Source organism: Zonotrichia leucophrys, chromosome 6 (genome assembly GCF_028769735.1).
Source record: "Zonotrichia leucophrys gambelii isolate GWCS_2022_RI chromosome 6, RI_Zleu_2.0, whole genome shotgun sequence".
NCBI lineage: Eukaryota > Metazoa > Chordata > Aves > Passeriformes > Passerellidae > Zonotrichia > Zonotrichia leucophrys.
The window spans coordinates 23,297,381-23,314,571 of NC_088176.1; the positions used below are offsets into that span (position 1 = coordinate 23,297,381).

A 17,191-nucleotide genomic window follows, 5' to 3' on the forward strand; every position below is an offset into this window, starting at 1 on the left:
CTTCCTTTGTCTTCTCTTCCCTGTTCAAAAATACGTAATATAAATAACTAAGCTGAGGGTTTAATGATTTTAAGATAAACTTTTTACCCACTAGATGAGATTATTTATTATGCTGGACTTGATTCCTACAGTGCTGCTCAGGCTAGCTGCAGAGTGGGGAGAGAAGCATGCAGCTTTAGAAGGGAAGGCCAGGATGGCAGGTGGGGCTGTGGGACTGCTGCCACCAAGACAGGTAGGGCAGGGGATAGCAGAGGGTAAAAATAATCAACAAACCCAGGGGCTGGGAAATCCTCAGCAATGAGGAGTTCAGAAGGTGCAACTTAAACAAAGACAAACTGACACAATTTTCACTGAGTCCCTTTCCTTAGTCCTTTCTCTGGCATCCAACTCAATGTTTGGATTAGTAATGCTGTTATTCTGCAAGTGCCTAATAGTGGCTGCAAAGAAATAACTGCTCTTTTATGAGGAGATCTTTTGGTGTTTCTTCTTTGAAAAAAATAGAATAAATCTGTCAGTAATTTCAACAGTTCTGTGAGATTATGAAGTTTCTTTTCATTTCCTCCACATCATTTGTATCATGAGTTCAGAACTGAGGTTCTAGTCTGAGCAACATGCCTGCTGAGTTAGGCTCTCTGAGCTACATTGGGACTGCTTAAGTGCAAAGACTTCCTAGAAAGAAATTGAGGGCTCTCCTGGAGCCAAGAAACCTTCCCTCACGAGTTCCTTGTCTGAGCCTTTTGTAAGGATTCACACCTGTGCTGAAATGGGAACGCTGAACACCTGTGCTGAAATGGGAATGCTCAACACCTGTGCTGAGCAGGTTAAAATGGGAATGCTGAACACCTGTGCTGAGCAGGTTGAAATGGGAATGCCCAACACCTGTGCTGAGCTGTTAGAAGAGGTTATAAAAGCTGGCAAAAGGGTAAACCAGCTGCTCATAACTTCAGAATTCAGGTAAGCAGCAGCCTCTGAGAAGTTTTTTCTAGCTCTTTGGTTTGTTTCTTTTTGTTCTGGGATTTTTGTGGTTTTTTTTTTTTTTTTTTTTTGTTAGTTAGTTGGCTTATTTGTAACATGGATTCAAGTTCTAAATGTTTTTCATATAATTTCTCATGCTGTTGGCTTGTATTGATTCCAGATTGTTCCTTGCTTTCCTTAGTGAGACCTGGTACTTGGTTAGTGTAGCTCCCTTCTTTCATGACTGGAAGTAGGAGTAATCACAAAGGAGGAAAAATGATGATTTTCATGATATGCTGGAAGTGGCAGCTGCTGTATTGGCCAGAGCTGCTCTGGCAATTTCTATCTTGCCCATTCCTACATATCCAAGAAAGGCCAGTTTGTACCCAGCATATTTTCTCTAATATATTCAGTACTGATGGCAAGCTGACTGTGTGTTAAGCTTTAAAAATTTCTGTAAGTAAGGTTATATATGCCTGTAAAGAAAGAGGGAAGAGTGATTTGAATGCACAAGATAAGTTATCATCACAACCACTGCTCAAATGCCTGCATTTCTGAGTAGCTTCTCTGTAACAGTAGCATGAGAGGGAGCTGGAATTTGCCAGGAATGTGGTGAGGCTGGGAGAAGTGAGCGGTTTTTTCTTTAATTGTGAGAAACACAATCACATCTGAACTTTGGCTTAGTTCACAGAGGTGTCTTGAGATCCTGTGACTTTATGTGAGCCCAAAACAACAAATAACACATCTTCCTTTCAAGACTATTTCCTTGAAGCTGCTAAGGGTTGCAGTATTCACTTAAATGACTGAAAAATGCAGTAAACTCTTAGCTTCATCCTCAGAAGCAGCCTAAAAAAAGTAGATAAAATCATGATTTAATATCCTTTGATGCAACAAACATATTTAATGGAAGGGCACAGTCAGCCTTCTCTCCAGTAAGGCAGCACCAGATTCTGTCAATCACCTCCAGCCTTTAGAAGAAGGGTTTTCTGATGGAAGAGGTTGATATTCTCCTCATTGTGTCATAGAGGCACAGTAGACTTGCCATGAACTTTATAGATGTGGGTGGTGTTTCACTAGAATAGAGGTGAAGCTTCTTTTTCAGTTTGATTCCCACCTCCAAAAGTCATCACCAGGGGACCTGTGCAGCATCCATGAGGTTTTGAGCTGGTTTTGCATGAGTGAACAGCAAGTAGCTCTATGCCCTTGGTTTCATCACAGTTCTTTAGAAGATGTGAGTTGACAGCATCAAAGTGACTTGCATTGATCTTTGCTACTCACCAGCTACTCCAGCTTCATCTCTAATCTCAGTATATTCACTATTTGAGTTAGTTTATTATTAGAAGATGAGCAAAGATCACTACCAAACCCCTTCCTAATGTTCCCCCTCCCTCATCTCCCTGCCACTGAAAGCAATCCATTTACTTTTTTAGATGATTTTTAGCTAACAGCATGCGAAATTTCCTTTTGGTGTAGCTGGGAACGTGTATTTAGATGGGGATTACCTGAAAATGCTGCTAATGAATTAGTATATGTAATGCTCAAGGAAGCTTAGGCACAGAATCACAGAGGTCTGTAAAAAACATCCCTAGGTTGTTGAAGAGCAGGGAGCAGTCTGTGCTTACCAAGTCACACCATGCAGACTTACTGGCAGGAGTGTTTACCCTGCCAGCAGTAACTGCAAATTGCAGGCAAGCTTTTCTAGCAGGGCAGGTGGGGCACAGTCTGCTGTGGGAAGCATGTCCTGGGCACAAAAAGCACTGAGTCACTTTGCTGAAGGACTGCATTGCTCTGGAGAACAGAGCCAGTTTTACATAGGGGCAGAGCTTTGCAATTGCCCCCTTGACCTTGGAGAAGAGGAACTGATGCTTGAGTAGAGAAAACCACTGACTCACACCAAATATTCTGAATTGGAAAGAACCCACAAGGCTCATTGACTCTGACTCTTAAGTGAATGGCCTGCACATGGGTCACACTCTCAACCTTGGCACTATTAGCACCATGCTCTGACCACTGGGCTAATGCAGACCCTAGTTGTCCCTCTGCTGTGTGATGGGGAAAAGGAGGCAAGGAGCTCCTTGTGGTATTTTATTGGTGTGGGAGCATCTAAGTACCTTTTATCCCAGGGAAATAAATGGCTCCAGCTAAAATGCCTTGTGTTGTGTGGAGAGTCTGCTGCTTCTGAACATGGAAGAGAGGTAGAAGCTCTACCAAATGGCTGGATAACCTCTGCTTTTGAAGGCAGAGCTAAAACCTGCAGGGGCTTATTAGACAGGACTATAAAATCTTATTGCTGAGACATGATTCTTGTTATTAATCAATGATTAAATAACAATTTAGCCATATAAATTCCTCCCACTTTTGAGGCACAAAAGAGCTGTGCTCATTTATTCCAGCCAAGAATTTGATATAATAATTTTGGGAAGACTTCCTGTTTCTTTCATGTTCACCAGAGTTCTGTGTTATGCAAAGAGATTGTGGCATGAATGTTACCTGGCCCAATTTCTGTGTGTAGTTAATTGACTTAGCTTTTTTCTCTGCATGTCAATTCCACACACAAAAGGATGTTTTAAATCACAGCCAATTGCTGAGAACACTTTCAAGGAGTCTTTTCTTTTAAAAAAGTCCTAAATAATCTGTATTCTTTTATTCTCCCATTATACAATTGTCAAGTTTTCAAGCAAGCAATATGGTATTTTTCTACTAAGCTTTCTAGTCCCAAGATTTCTGTTTATTCCAGAAATATCAGACATTCTACACCTTGTGTTCTATAAGAATCTAACCCTGTATACTTTACTAAAACTTCTTGGGATACTTTTGTCCAACAAACACAGACCTGAGACATCTACATAGGGATAGTTCATAAAAAATAAAAGAACACTTGGGGATGACAGGAACTTTATAGAGTGCATAAATATTGCATGTAGGTCTCTAAATGGTGCTTGGCTCAGGCTTCAATAGAATATCTAGGATACCTTTCCTGGAATGACAGTGTCATGAAGTCATTTGAGTAGTAATTTGTTTGGAGCAATACCTGTGACTTCTGGTGTGTGCTGGAAATTTTAATTCAGGCTCACAAATGTTGAGAATAAACACTTGAAATCACTAGGCTGGTAAAATATATAAGCTACTTTTTATGACGTTGAGTTGAGTGAAGTTGTAGTATCAGCAGAAGTGTGTTTTGAGTTGTGAAAAAAATGGTCTCTTTAGAGAAAGTCTCAGTTTGTACAGAGAGCAAATTTGCTGGGAATTCTTTTCAAAATGATGATTGGAAGACAAGAGGGGCCTTCATCAAAGGGGAAAACTTGAAGGAAGAGAAAAGAAAATGAAGGGCAAGTGTTTGAGTTTTGAAGGCTAGATACTGGATTGAGGAAAGAGAAGGATAGAGGAAGGATATAAAAACAATGTGCATTGGGGAAAGGAAAATGAGGCAGAAAACAGCATATCAAAAAATGGAGAGTAAGATTAAGAAAAAGAGCAGAGTCAGGAGGAGAAAGAGTATTGAAGCAGTGCTGGAATTAGGCCAGTGCTGGACTGTGGCAGTTCACGAAAGGGCCCTGACAGCTCTTGTAATGAGGGACAGGCTAATTGAAATTTGTCCCTCTCCAATTCTGATGGGTAAATTCCAGACTCGGTGAGAGAAGCACACAGAAAAAGGCAGAATGAGGAAGAGCTCTCCAGCATGACTAGGAACACACTTGTAATACCAAATATAAAAGGAAAAGAATATAGTTTTTCCTATTGTTGTTTTTTTCCTTTGCAGCACAGAGTGAATTATCACTGACATGGAACACAAATGGACTTCAGTCAAGTTCCAACTTTAAGCACTGGGTCTGAGGAGACTTCTTAAATGTAAGTCATTTGGATATTAATATATAAATTATTAAATTTTTTCTGCGTACAAAAATGTTATGATTTGGGGGCAGATGAACTGAATTTTTGTGTGTTACTAAATAGCTGAATGTACATTTTAAATAGGAAGCTTAGTGCAGGCTGTACCACAGGATCATGGCTGATCTTCTTTACAGGATCTCCTGTAATTAACATTACCAATTATATAAAAGAGGAATGTATTTATTATGTAAGGTCTGCAGCTAACTATTTATACTGGGAGATGTGATCCTTCTGGTCTATTTTATCTATCATTAAATCATGGAAGGAAATAGGTGAGGCAAAGGATCCTTGACTTTTTCCAAAGAGTCTTCCTTTGTGTGAATTAGCTTAATACTTTTTAAGAGCAAAGTACAGTTTTAAATAGAAGGCTGGAAGAAATTGTTTAAAAAATCATTTTTTATGTAAACCTAGTGTTTTGGGAAAGTAATCACATAGAGTAAAATATATGTGAAGTATTCTTTTATATAAGGTGGGAAATACTTCTCAACACCCCAAATTATGGGACATATCTCACTTGTACCAATTTAAGGGAGAGGCAACTGCTGAGGCAATGCTGATGCAAAATCCACTGAAGGTCTGCCCAAGTGGTGAGGAGTGTGGTTCAGCCAAGTGTGCAAACACATGCTAAAATTCATTCCCACTCCCAGAATATGCTTCCATGTGCTATTGCTCCACCCTCGCACAGTTTATGTCAGCTATAGCATAGTCCCAAAGCTGCAATATCCATCATTTCAGAAGGAATTCAGAGCTGTAGGCTGTGGGAGTAAATGTGTTCTCATCAGCTTCTGGGCCCTGCACGTGGGGTGCAGTGCTGCTCGTGTCCTCACTCGGCCAAAGGCACAGCCTCAGAGCCTTTCCCAGCAACAAGAAGGGCTCTCTGTAGCTGGATAAGGTGTTTTCATCTTGAATTCTTTTGGAGTCTTTTTTTGTATTTAGTAAAATCCAGCCATTCTGTTAATGTGTTGAGATAAAGTAGTGATTGGCACCTTAGAAATACTTTAGACAGACAGATAAAAGGATTCCAAATGCATCCTTTGTGAATTTTTAATACAAGATTTTGCATTGTCCAGTGATGAAAACAAATCATCTGTGGAAAGACAAAACTGTTTTCCATTAGTATCATTCACTGAGGATGTTTGTATATGTTTGGTGTCTGATATCATCTTAAACTTTATCATTTAACCATTTCTAGTGACAAGATATGTCACTTGACAAGCTCTTGTGCTTTGTATCTGCCTCTTTTTCTTTCTTTTTCCTGAGTTTCAAAGTCTGTGCTGTGTTTTTCACACAATGATGCAATTGATGAGCAGGTGAAGTTTTCTGACAGTAAATTGTTTCTTTAAAAATACAAACATTTTGGATTTATTTCAAATTCCAGAGAAACCAGAAAAACTGGTAACAATTTTTCCTTCAGTTTCTTTCAACCGGGGTTAGACCAAAGAACCCTCTGTATCACAGATCTCTCGGGGGTCCAGTACCAACAGTCACTCTGACTGGACTTGACCTTGCTTTGATTTTTTTTGCTGCACTGACATGCCTCATCTTTCCAAAATTACAAATTACTGAACTATTCATAGAACCATATCACAGAATAGTTTAGGTTGGATGGGAATCTTCAATATCATCCTGTTATCCTAATACTAGGGTGAGGAAGAATTTTTTCAAGTGTTCAGTGTATGGTGACAAATAGTATATTTTATAAATTAATTTCACATTAATGCTAAATTATAGACTCACGTACTACATACACTTTACTACTAAAAGAGTTCATGTTTCATGTTATTACAGTGAACACCAAAGGATTTAATAATGATTTGCACTTCTTATAGAGTGGTACCAGTGTAGTAAAAAGAAGGTTAGTCTAATTAAATTCCACAAACCACTTTAGGGCTCTGCCGTATTGTGGAGACTGTTTTTTATGTTAATTAATTCTGAATGAAAGGTTTCTGAAGTGTTTTAATATTGTTCAAAGAGGCACCTGGAAGTATTTCAGTTTGTTTTTTTTTCAAGTCCAGGATACTTTGACCAAGTAAGCATCACCCTTTCCATGATGAGTTCCTGCATGCTGTATAAATTTGTAAATAATAATGCACTGAATTTTCTAGAACTTTATTGAGAGATAGAGCTGAAGTTGGGTGAGGCTATTGCTGTGTTCTGACAAGAGACAACTTGGAGAGCAAGACCTCAGGCCTAGAAGTTCCACATCCAGTTCACTTTCTTGCAGTACACGGAGTTGCTGGGCAATGCATTATGGATTTACCTCCCCTTTGGAATTGTTCCAGTCCTAATTCCTAGTGTTCCACAAAAATAAATGCTGCACCATATTTGGCTTAGATTCGAGTTTGCGCAAATCTGACTTTTTGGTGATCTAGGGCAGTAGTTCCAGGGGTGAAAGGGTACATTTTTGCATGTTATTTGCTTTCTGGTTCTTTTTAATTGTCATAAAGCAGAGAGGTAGAAAACATCTCTTGGTAGCATTTGGTGACCTGCCTAGTTCCTTTTCAGCTTCCCTTAACTGTTGTTGAGTAATAGAAATATTTCAGACTGGGATTTGCACCAAAAAAAATAGCTGTGAAAAAACAAATGTGAAAATTTGCATTGCCTCTCCTTCTACTGAAATTCTTGGGAATGTTTTTGCTTTTAGACTTCTAATAGACCTGTTTGGAAATCCTATTCAAGCTGAATGTTTTAAACCCCAATTCCCTTAAGCACATGCTTCACGTGTTAGGCATGTGTTTAAATTCTCTTGATTTAGTGTCATATACTTAAGGGCATTGCTAAATAAAGAAGGGCATGAGCATGTACTTAAATGCTTTGCTGATCAAAGGAGCAAACCTTTTGATTTGATCTACATTTAATGCAAGTTAGATCACCTATCCAGTAGTCAAGAATTTACTGAAAGTCTCTACTAGAGACAGCTTGTGATTAAGCTGTGTTCTTCTGGCTATGGAAATGGGAAGGGCTGCATAATACAGCACATTTCTTAATATATTTTCATGACATTGGTTGTAAATTACATTTTCAAGTGCTATAGTCTCACTGCAAATAAAAGAAGGGATCAAGACAGTAAAAATGAAAAGAGAAAAGAGGGGTTTGGTTGTTAAAGACATATATTCAGTCAAAAACCAAAATGATTCAACATGGTTTATGTTCTTAATATTTTTTCTTCCTATATAAAGTACAGTATGTAACACATCTCTTCCTCCTTACACTAAAAATTTATATTCAGGATACTCTAATGAAGTACATCTTGAGTCTCCTTTTCATGGCTAATGAGGAGACAACAAGAATTTGACTAATACTAGTACAATTACTGGAGCAGTGAAGCGTGCATCTCTGATTAGATGTGATAATTTGCAAGGCTGGGCTCTTCACATTAAGTTTGCAAACAGTTTAAAAATCACTTCCTCTATTTATCCAGCTAATCTCTGTTTAATGACTCCAGACCTGACAAAAGAAAGAGAAAACGTCTCTTAAAACCCCATACTTCATTTATGAAGCTTGTATGTAGAGGAGAGGCGTAATTGATAGCAAATTTTTTCCAGAAGACTTTTAAATGAAGCCATGCAGCTGATTTTTACTATGCAGCAGTATTTTTATTATTCTTGTAGTACTCAGTCTCCTTTCCATAGAGCTTTGTTGTCTTTGTCTGGGTTTAGATATGTATTTCTACTGATTTTGGCTCTTCTGATTTGCCCTTTGAATAAATACTTTGTAATCTGTAGAACATGAATGTTTTTGTTAGATTTGCTTTTTTGTTTTTGGTAGAGTGACTGGTGATGGTGCTGTTAGAAAATTCTTTATCAGTCATCACTGTCTTGGACAGGCAGGTTTTAAATGGAATCAGGCACATACCATTCCAGATTTTTGAAATATTCCTTCATCTTGGAGGCCTCTGTTCACCATTGGGACTTGAAGCAAAGCTGGCCAAAACAACAGGAGCTATGGTTAGAATTCTTGATGAATTTAGTTAAGCAAGCAGAAGCAGCTCTGGCTGTCAGTAGGTGGCACTTGTCCTGAGGCAGGAATGAGATGATATTTAAAAAGGACAGCCAGCGTTTCAGTCAGGCATAAAAATGGATGCCTTTATGCACAACTCTGTCCCAGAACAGTTCACTTACAGAAATAAAATATTCTAGGTGTGACTGCAGAAAGAGAACTTCCATTAGAGGATTTAAATAAGTTTGCCACGTCACTTCATACACTCATAGCTGGACCAAGTGCCACTGTATTGTCTCCTCATTCCATAGTGGCATCATTTGATTGCAATTTCTTTTAGGATCCTCTAAAACTGAGTAAAAACAGACTCAAAACCAATATACTGTCACAGGAACATAGAAAGGATTCAAGACTGTGACTCCCACAGATACTTTCTGGAGTTTTGCCTAAAATGTGTAAAAGCAGAAGTATGGAAAGAGGATCGAATGCTCAGCCTGTTGTTTTGTACATATTTACTTGCTTATATAGCTTCCAGAGAGCAAAATCAGCGCTGTGTTAAATGTCTTGTTGAAGATGGGCTCTGGGATTTCCCTGTCTATTTTAGTGAGTGATACCTACAGCCCTTTTGTTTCCACTGAAAAGCAGCAGTTGTTACAAGGATTGTGTGGAACAGACAGAAAATGTGCATCAACTTTTTTCTGGACCTATGAAAGTTATTTGTGTCAGAGAGGGGGGAATCCTTAGAGGAGTTTTGGCAGACTGCATGGAAAGGCATCTTTAAATACTGAAGGCATATGAATCTTTCTCCTCTTCCAGACAAAAAAAGAGATAAACACAGAATGTTGTGGGATTTAGTTCTTGGGGGTGGCAGCTTCTAAAACTGATCTGAATTCTCAGTGGCAGAGCATCCTCCCTGAGAAGTAGGATAGGGTGGAGGCAGTGCAAAATGACATCACCTCTTGCTGTTACTAATGTGATGGAAAATGGCCAATGTGACTTCAGAAATGGGAAAAGCAGGTAAAGGGGTTTTTTCATTTTTGCTTTGCAGTCTCCCATGGTGGTCCTTATAGGGCCAACTGCCTGATTTCACTCTTTCCCATTACAGAGCAATGCATTTAAGGACCTGGAAGTAGCATTTGAATGTGCTATCTCTTCATAAAAATATTTTTTACAAAAAATATTATTCATTCTGCCTAGAACTGGAACTAAGAAAGCCCTTTTTCAATGAGGAAACATTGAGTAGAAATTACAATATGATCAGGGCTGCCCTAAGTGTTCCTTGCTCTCTATGCTATTTAGAGCTCTTGTTCTTCAACGTGGGCAAGTGCTCCACGTAATTGATATTACATTGTAATAATAAGTTTCTTGCTTTGAATCACAACAGCAGCACTGGGAAACAAAGGACTGCCTTTGCTCTTGCTCAGTGCCCTGGAAAGCAGCTTACCCCCCGTGAGTGAAGGTGAGGGACTGCAGTGTTCCATGCAGTTGGGCTGTGCTTGTGATTAGTGAAATGTTTCCTCACCATCACCCAGGCAGTAGTTCCAAGCAGACATCCAGTATTGTCTCTAATCTCCAAAGCTGCCTGTCAAGCTTTCAGGAGAGTTACCAAATTACTTTTTCTTCTTCCCTGTGCCTTAAGGCAGGATGCACAGCATTTGAAGGATAGAGGTAGTCAGTGTCCAGCTGCCTGTTGTCTTTGAGGTGCTCTGTGCTGGGATAGAGCATTTAGGAGCCATTGAGGCCACCATACATTTTTAGGACATGTTTGCTTGCAAACAGGTTAATGTTAATGCAGTTAAGTGATGAAAAGAGAGAAGCAACAAAATCAGTCCTTAACTTTAAATTTAGAGGTTCTTGGTTCCAGCCTATAGGATTGGCAAATGAACTACTGCTTTTTCTGGAGCTCATACCTTGGAAACTTCCTAAGGCTACATAATTCCCACTCCTTTTGAAGCAGATAATTAGTGGAGGCACCCTGGGATTATTCTGCCTTTTTTCCATTCTGAATCGGGTAACACCTTCCTTTTTCTTTTGTTTACGCATTCTCTGACTGTGTTAAAGGCAGGACAGGAAACTTTTCTCTTTTTTCTAGTGGTTAGTTCATTTTTATTTGTATTCTGTAGTGTAAATAGTAAAGTACATTTTGCCTGGTAGCCAAGTAGGGTCTAATTTGGTTCCCTGTTAAATAAATGCAAGCCTTTCAGTAGGCTTTGTAGTAGGCTTTGTAGTTTCATAATAGATTTATCACTTGTTTTAAAAGAAACAAAATCACAAAATCATTTTAAAAGAAACAAAATCACTTGTAAGTTGGAACCCAAGTATAGTGGAAATGCTATGTGGCCAGGAGTTGGTGCTAAGAGGGGCTTTTACTTGAAGAGAAGGGCAGCAGTTAGAAACATGCTCTCAGTTTATCTCCAAACCGACTGTTTCTCTGAAATAGATCCCAGTAGTTGCCACATATTTAAAAAAAAAAAAAAAGAAAAACACATTACTACTCTTCTGAATATGCCCATAGTAAAGCCTTAAGTTAATTTTGTTGACAGTTCCATAAATTAAAATGTGAATATAGCAAATTTTTCCTTCCATGGTTTTTCCCTGTCATTATCAAGGTAGTGGAGCACTGTTTCAAGCATGCAAGGAGTGTCTGAGCCTTTTATCTGTCACCCAATATTCCTGATCTTCTGTAGCAATGTCTTTGCTTAGTCTCTCTATTTTGTTGCACTCCATAATGAGAAAAATCTGGAACCTAATGAGGCAGCCTAAGTTCCCTTTTATAAATTACATCCAGAATCAGCAGTGCTGGGTTTGCTGGCAGCCTGCCTGACACAATGTCCTACTGCACAGACCTCTCCTTTCCCACTGAGATTACTCATATGGAAGAGTTTGTGTATCCCTGAGTGTGTCCAGGAGCATAAGCAGGTCTGTGCTCAAGGCCTTGGAATGGCAGTGTGGAAATCCAAACTCTGAGATTCAGATACATGTCCCTGAACATGCAAAGAAATCAATATCATAAATTGCAACAGCAAAGGCTTTCCTGTTTGTAAAACAGCAAAACTGTTCCCTCCTTTCTTGGCACGGATCAGACTCCTTCAGGAGTAGATGGAGGTCTGGTAATCACAGAAGTGATAGGGTTTTCCCAGGACATTTGTTCTTCCACTGTGAGGAATGTCGAATAAGATTTACTAATCAATAGGGAAACCACTATGAATTCCTAGTTACCCAGTCCACTAGGCTGTTTCCCCCTCTCTGCATCTCTGATTTATTTGAATCCTGATTTCCTAAGGAAATAAAATTTATGAGAACATCTTTACCTATCTTGCATTTTCAATCAGACATATTTGTGAATAAAGTTCTTAATCACATTAAATTCCTAATAACTAAACAAATACTTCTCCTGGAAAGCAAATATCTTTTTAATATGTCCATTGGAAAGGGTGAAAAATAAGAATCACTAAAATCCTTGCTGAAGCGAAAAAACCTACATGGAATAGTATGTAATTGATGCTTAGCTGCTTGAAAAAAAAAGCAGCTTTTGGAGTGTTTTCTGTTCCAGACATTAGAGAGTCCCCTCCTCAATGAAAACTACTTTCCTGTGTGAATTACCAGTTTTCAAGCACAAAGCAACAGAAAAAGATTTATTTTTTCCATCTAATACCTACTGGATCTTTAGTTAGGGTGACCTCACACATTCAGTTAAAAGTTAATCAACAAGAAGTCACTTGTCCAGTGGAAACCAGATGTAGTTAGCTCCACTGCTCATGGAACAATTTCTCTGCAGATCCTTGTAATTTGTTCCCCAGATGTGAGCTGTCCCCTCTAATCATTGTGCTCTTTCAAACAACTTGTTCACACACTCCCCAGACTTCAGGGCAACTCTTGTACAAAGCAAATCATCCTCAAGTTTGGAATAAATAGGGATTGAGCTGTTTCTTAAATTGCTATGTAGAAAAGGGCCTTAAATTGTAGCATTGCTTTCCAGTTGTTGTTGCTAGTCTAAGGCTGGTGTGGTGCTGTTAGAAGATTCTCATGTTACAGACAGAACCTGATGTGCAGGAAGTTCCATCTGAAGATGAGGAAGAAGTTTACTTTGGGGGTGGCCAAGCACTGGAACAGGTTGTCCAGAGATGTTGTAGAGTCTCCCTCCCTGGAGATACACCAAAATTGTCTGGACACAATCCTGTGCTGTGTGATTGAGATGGGCCTGCTTGAGCAGGCACATTGGTCTCTTGCAACCTTATCCATTTTGGGATATCTTTCAGCACTCCTTGGTTTTGCTACCTGTAGGGGAAACCTGTGCTATTTCAACACAAATGGAACTCTGCCTCCAGGATGTTTTGCAGTAGATTTTATTGTGCTTTTGTTTGTTGCCTCAGAGACTTTTATCTGTGTAGGTACTTAGCCAATGTAGTTAACTTTTCAGGTTTCTAAGCTCCCTGCTTAATTAAGTCTGGAATTCCAAGAGCTGTGGAAATTCCATTCCACCTAGAAATTCCTTGAGAGCTGAAACTTCAGCTCATTTTCACAGAAATTTCTGGTATAGTCTTTAAAATAGACAATACAATTGTTGCAAGACCATAATGCTTCTATAATTATCAGGCTTTTTCCTTTTCATAAGCTCTTTACATGTGGCTGTAGCATAAGCAAACAGACATGAATTCCACTGTGCTACTGCTGCCTTGAGAGGCTACCTGGAACAGAGGCTAGACAGTGTTAAAGGAATAAAGCAGGGATTTATTAAAAGGCCTTCAAAGGAGACACCTTGGGCAGTACAAGAGGCCAGCCATGGCCCCACCCAAAATGGATGAGGCGTCCTGAGTTTTCACACTTTTGTAAGTTTTTTCCATTTACATATTGCGGTTAATTGTCCAATTGCAGCTTTGGGTTATGAAGTCCCTAGATTGCTCTCCTCAATTCGCTGTTGTTTCTATTTTTGAGGCCTGAAGCTGCAGTGGTGTCCTTGGCTCCCAGGCTGGAAAAGGATTGTTTTGTCTAAGAAAACTGTGAGGAGAACTTGCTAACACTCCATATGAAGTTCAGAGTTACACACTAATGCAGTGCAGAATCTGGAAAATAGGAAAGCTAAAACTTAAGGCATCACTATCAGCAAGCTTTTAGCTAAGATGGTTCACTACCCTAAAACTAGATTTTGTGCTTAAGGATTGCTTTTGAGCTGCAAAGTTCCAGATCACAGCTGTTGGAATTTTGATGTGCATCTCTGTTAAAAATGTGCAAAACGTTTGGCATTGTCAGAACAGGAAGTCCAGCTGCCACAAAAACACTGGTTTCATGGGGCAGCACCTATATGCAACAGCACACCAAGGATTCCTAGAAGGAATCTGCTGCCCTCCTGATGTGTGAGGGTACTTGTTTTTGTGTGTATTTTCCATTAACCCTGAAATAAGTGTTCCTTGCTTTAGAAATCTTAAGGTGGAGGTTTGGTATTTTGGTCATGAAAGTTAAAACAATTACCTCATTCATAAGGCAGGAATTTTAATTGAGATCACCAAGGTTGAAAAACAAGTGACTTATTCACAGTAGAATTACATGTTTTTCCTAGCCTTTTCCTCTAAATATTTGATCATAGAAGGCCTTGTTTTAGACCAACTGCAGCAGAAGAAACCATTACTCTTAGATTTTATATTCTGTGAGTCACTGGAAGTTGGTAACACACAGCTATATTTATCTTGTCCTGTCATTTCAGATGTACCTTACCCCACTCTATGGAATCATTTCTTATAGATACTGGCAGCAGTCCTTGCCATCTCATACCTGATTTTTTTTTTTTAAGCTATACTTGTTTATTTTAGTCAGGTTGCTTCATACCCTGTTCAGAAATGAAATGTTTTCTCTGTGTATGGAATTTGACAGAAATGAAGAAAAATCTCATCCATTTGCCTCAGTTGTCCTTACCTCATATGAAGGAAAACATTCACAGCTGTCTCTAGTGTCCTGCAATGCAATAATTTTTCTCAGAGGTAGACTAATACCTGAAAACCTGCTGACAAGGCCACTTACCTTCTGCACTTGGCACTGTAATGTCTGGACACTGGGAGTACAAGGATGATCGCTTTAAGTTTCTATTAAGCCCATTACCCCTTTAAACAAAGTTTACTATTTCGGCTAACAGAAAAGGTACAAGGTTTTTTACTGACACTGAAATGAATAATTTGCAAAACACCCCAGGGAGCCATGCACAAAGATCTTAGTGAAAATCAACAACATTTGTACTCAGTAGAAAATTTTCTCCTTGGAAAATTACTGCAGACAAATATTAGGAATTACAGTCAAAGAAATCTTCAACATCAGATGACTTGATTTCTTTCTTGTTCATCACAGGGCTCATCTTTCTTTCATGTGAGTGTGGTGGACAGTGCTGTGCTGTTAAGGCACATGTCCAGTATAAAGCTGCCTTGAGCTGGGTTGAATTCCAATTGCTGCTCTAATAACCATTTTTAAGAAGGCAGCATGAAATTAATATGCTACAATCTGCACAAAAGGAAGATAAAGCAAATGTAAACTTAGATCAGATAATTAACATGCCTTTGTGCATAGTGCTTGTAACAAATCCCAAGGAAGGATTCCACGTTACTTTAAAGCAAGGAGGTTAAACATATAAATGTGATGAGGTTCCTCTTTCACTCTTTGAAATGACCTAGATGAAATGGAGATTTTTCTGTTTAAGGTCCAGAAAATGCAAATGATAGAGGATATAAAACATTTCAACCTCAAACCAATCATTCCAACTTTACAAACTGAAAAATATATGGATCTTTCCCATGGTTATCTAAACAGAAAGGTTTAGACACTTCTTTTAGAGATGGTAAATAGTACAATTAATTGTAATAGTACTGGAGCAGAATAAAACCTTCATGAACAGAGAAGAGCAGAAAATGTATTTTTGGGGGGATACCTAGGGGTGTGTTCCTTTTTTTTTTTTTTAATCTTTCTTGGTTTTTATTTTGTTTTGGGAAAAGACTTACTAAATTATACCACTGAGTCAGGTAATTTACCTGAATATCTGAATGTCAATCACTGCATGAATAGCAGCAAACACCTGGAATATGCAAGAGAAAAAGTCATTTTCTGAGTAGCCTGCCACAGAGAAAACAGTGATCCCAGTGCAGTTGCACAATCCATGGCTAATGCTGTAGTAGCATCTGCAGTATGTCACTGCAGTCTCACACAGCAACAGCAGGTGTTTGTGAAGGAAGAAGGCCTTTACAAGCCAAATTTTGTGAGATGAAGTCAGTAGTGGCTACACCCTAAGAAGGCTGGAATTAGACTTTAAGCACTCATTCAATTTTGCTAAATTGTAGTGCATAACTGTTATCCTGATGGTAAAAAATTTTATTCTTTCCTGTGTATCTAGGGTTTTATCCCATTACATGCTGACCTTGCTTATATAATTGACAAAAGGGTATTCCATTAAAAGTAAAAGCTTTTTTATTTCATTTTGTCCATATGGTTCAATTTTTAATGTCCATCCTCTTAGTGACCAAACATTTACCAGGTTCACTAACTTTGTGCAGATGACTGTATATTATGGCTCAGTTGTGCTGAGGTCAATCCACTGTTTTCCTATTTATGTACTTAAAGAAATAAACTTTCTTCTCCAAACTGGCTACTTTCTAAGATAATACACAGTATAAGCCACAACTTTCAGGCACTGGGACTAATGGTGCATTCTGCATATAGGTATGCATTTTGGATATATGTCTACATTCTCAAACCAAACCACATCAGGCTTTTCTCTGACCATTTTATTCTTATTTAGATATAAACTGAGGAGTGCATGATAGTCTATATTGCTAAGCTGAATTTAAATCCATTTTTAACTACTGTCTACACTGGAAATGTGTCAAACTCCTAAGCTGCACCACTAGCTGATGGTTTAGCTAGTTTGATAGTTAAAGAGAGGCAGATCTGGAACTACTGTTTCTGTCCTAGAGCTTTCAAACTAGGGAAAACTAAAATATCTAGTCAAAATTATAAATTGAAGTGTAAAACTGTGGGGTTTAGGTATGGCAGAAGAGCTACCAATTAAAATTGATTTTTGCAGTGGAAAGACAATGGATTAGATTCTCTAGATGCTTTATGCACAAAAAAAGGGGATAGATTGAATCTTCTGAGATATTCAGTGCTGTTCACCACTTCTCAGCTCTATGCTGTTAGGAGGCAGGCAAATCCTTCCAGCAGTGCAGTTAAAGCAGTTATGAAACTACTTGTAAGTGGGGTGTGCCATCAGCCTCAGCACTGGGGTATTTCATGTTTCCACTCTGTGCTCTCCACTCTGTTGCAGAGACTGAGAAGTATCTGTGGCTGTTTTATGGGTTCTGGTTTATGCAGTCCTGAAAAAAAGAACATTTATTAGCAAAAAATTAATTGAAAATCAATGGAGAGGAATAAT

General features: G+C 38.7%; 1 long non-coding RNA gene across 3 annotated transcripts in view; it reads left to right on the forward strand.

The window, feature by feature from the left end:
• The first annotated feature begins 865 nt into the window (after positions 1-865).
• Positions 866-17,191, forward strand: part of LOC135449589 (uncharacterized) — a 61,503-nt gene continuing 45,177 nt past the window's right edge. For all 3 annotated transcript variants that reach the window (XR_010440776.1, XR_010440775.1, XR_010440777.1), the window contains exons 1-2: positions 866-954; positions 4,715-4,803. This is a non-coding gene — a long non-coding RNA (uncharacterized LOC135449589). The remainder of the gene's footprint in view (positions 955-4,714; positions 4,804-17,191) is intronic.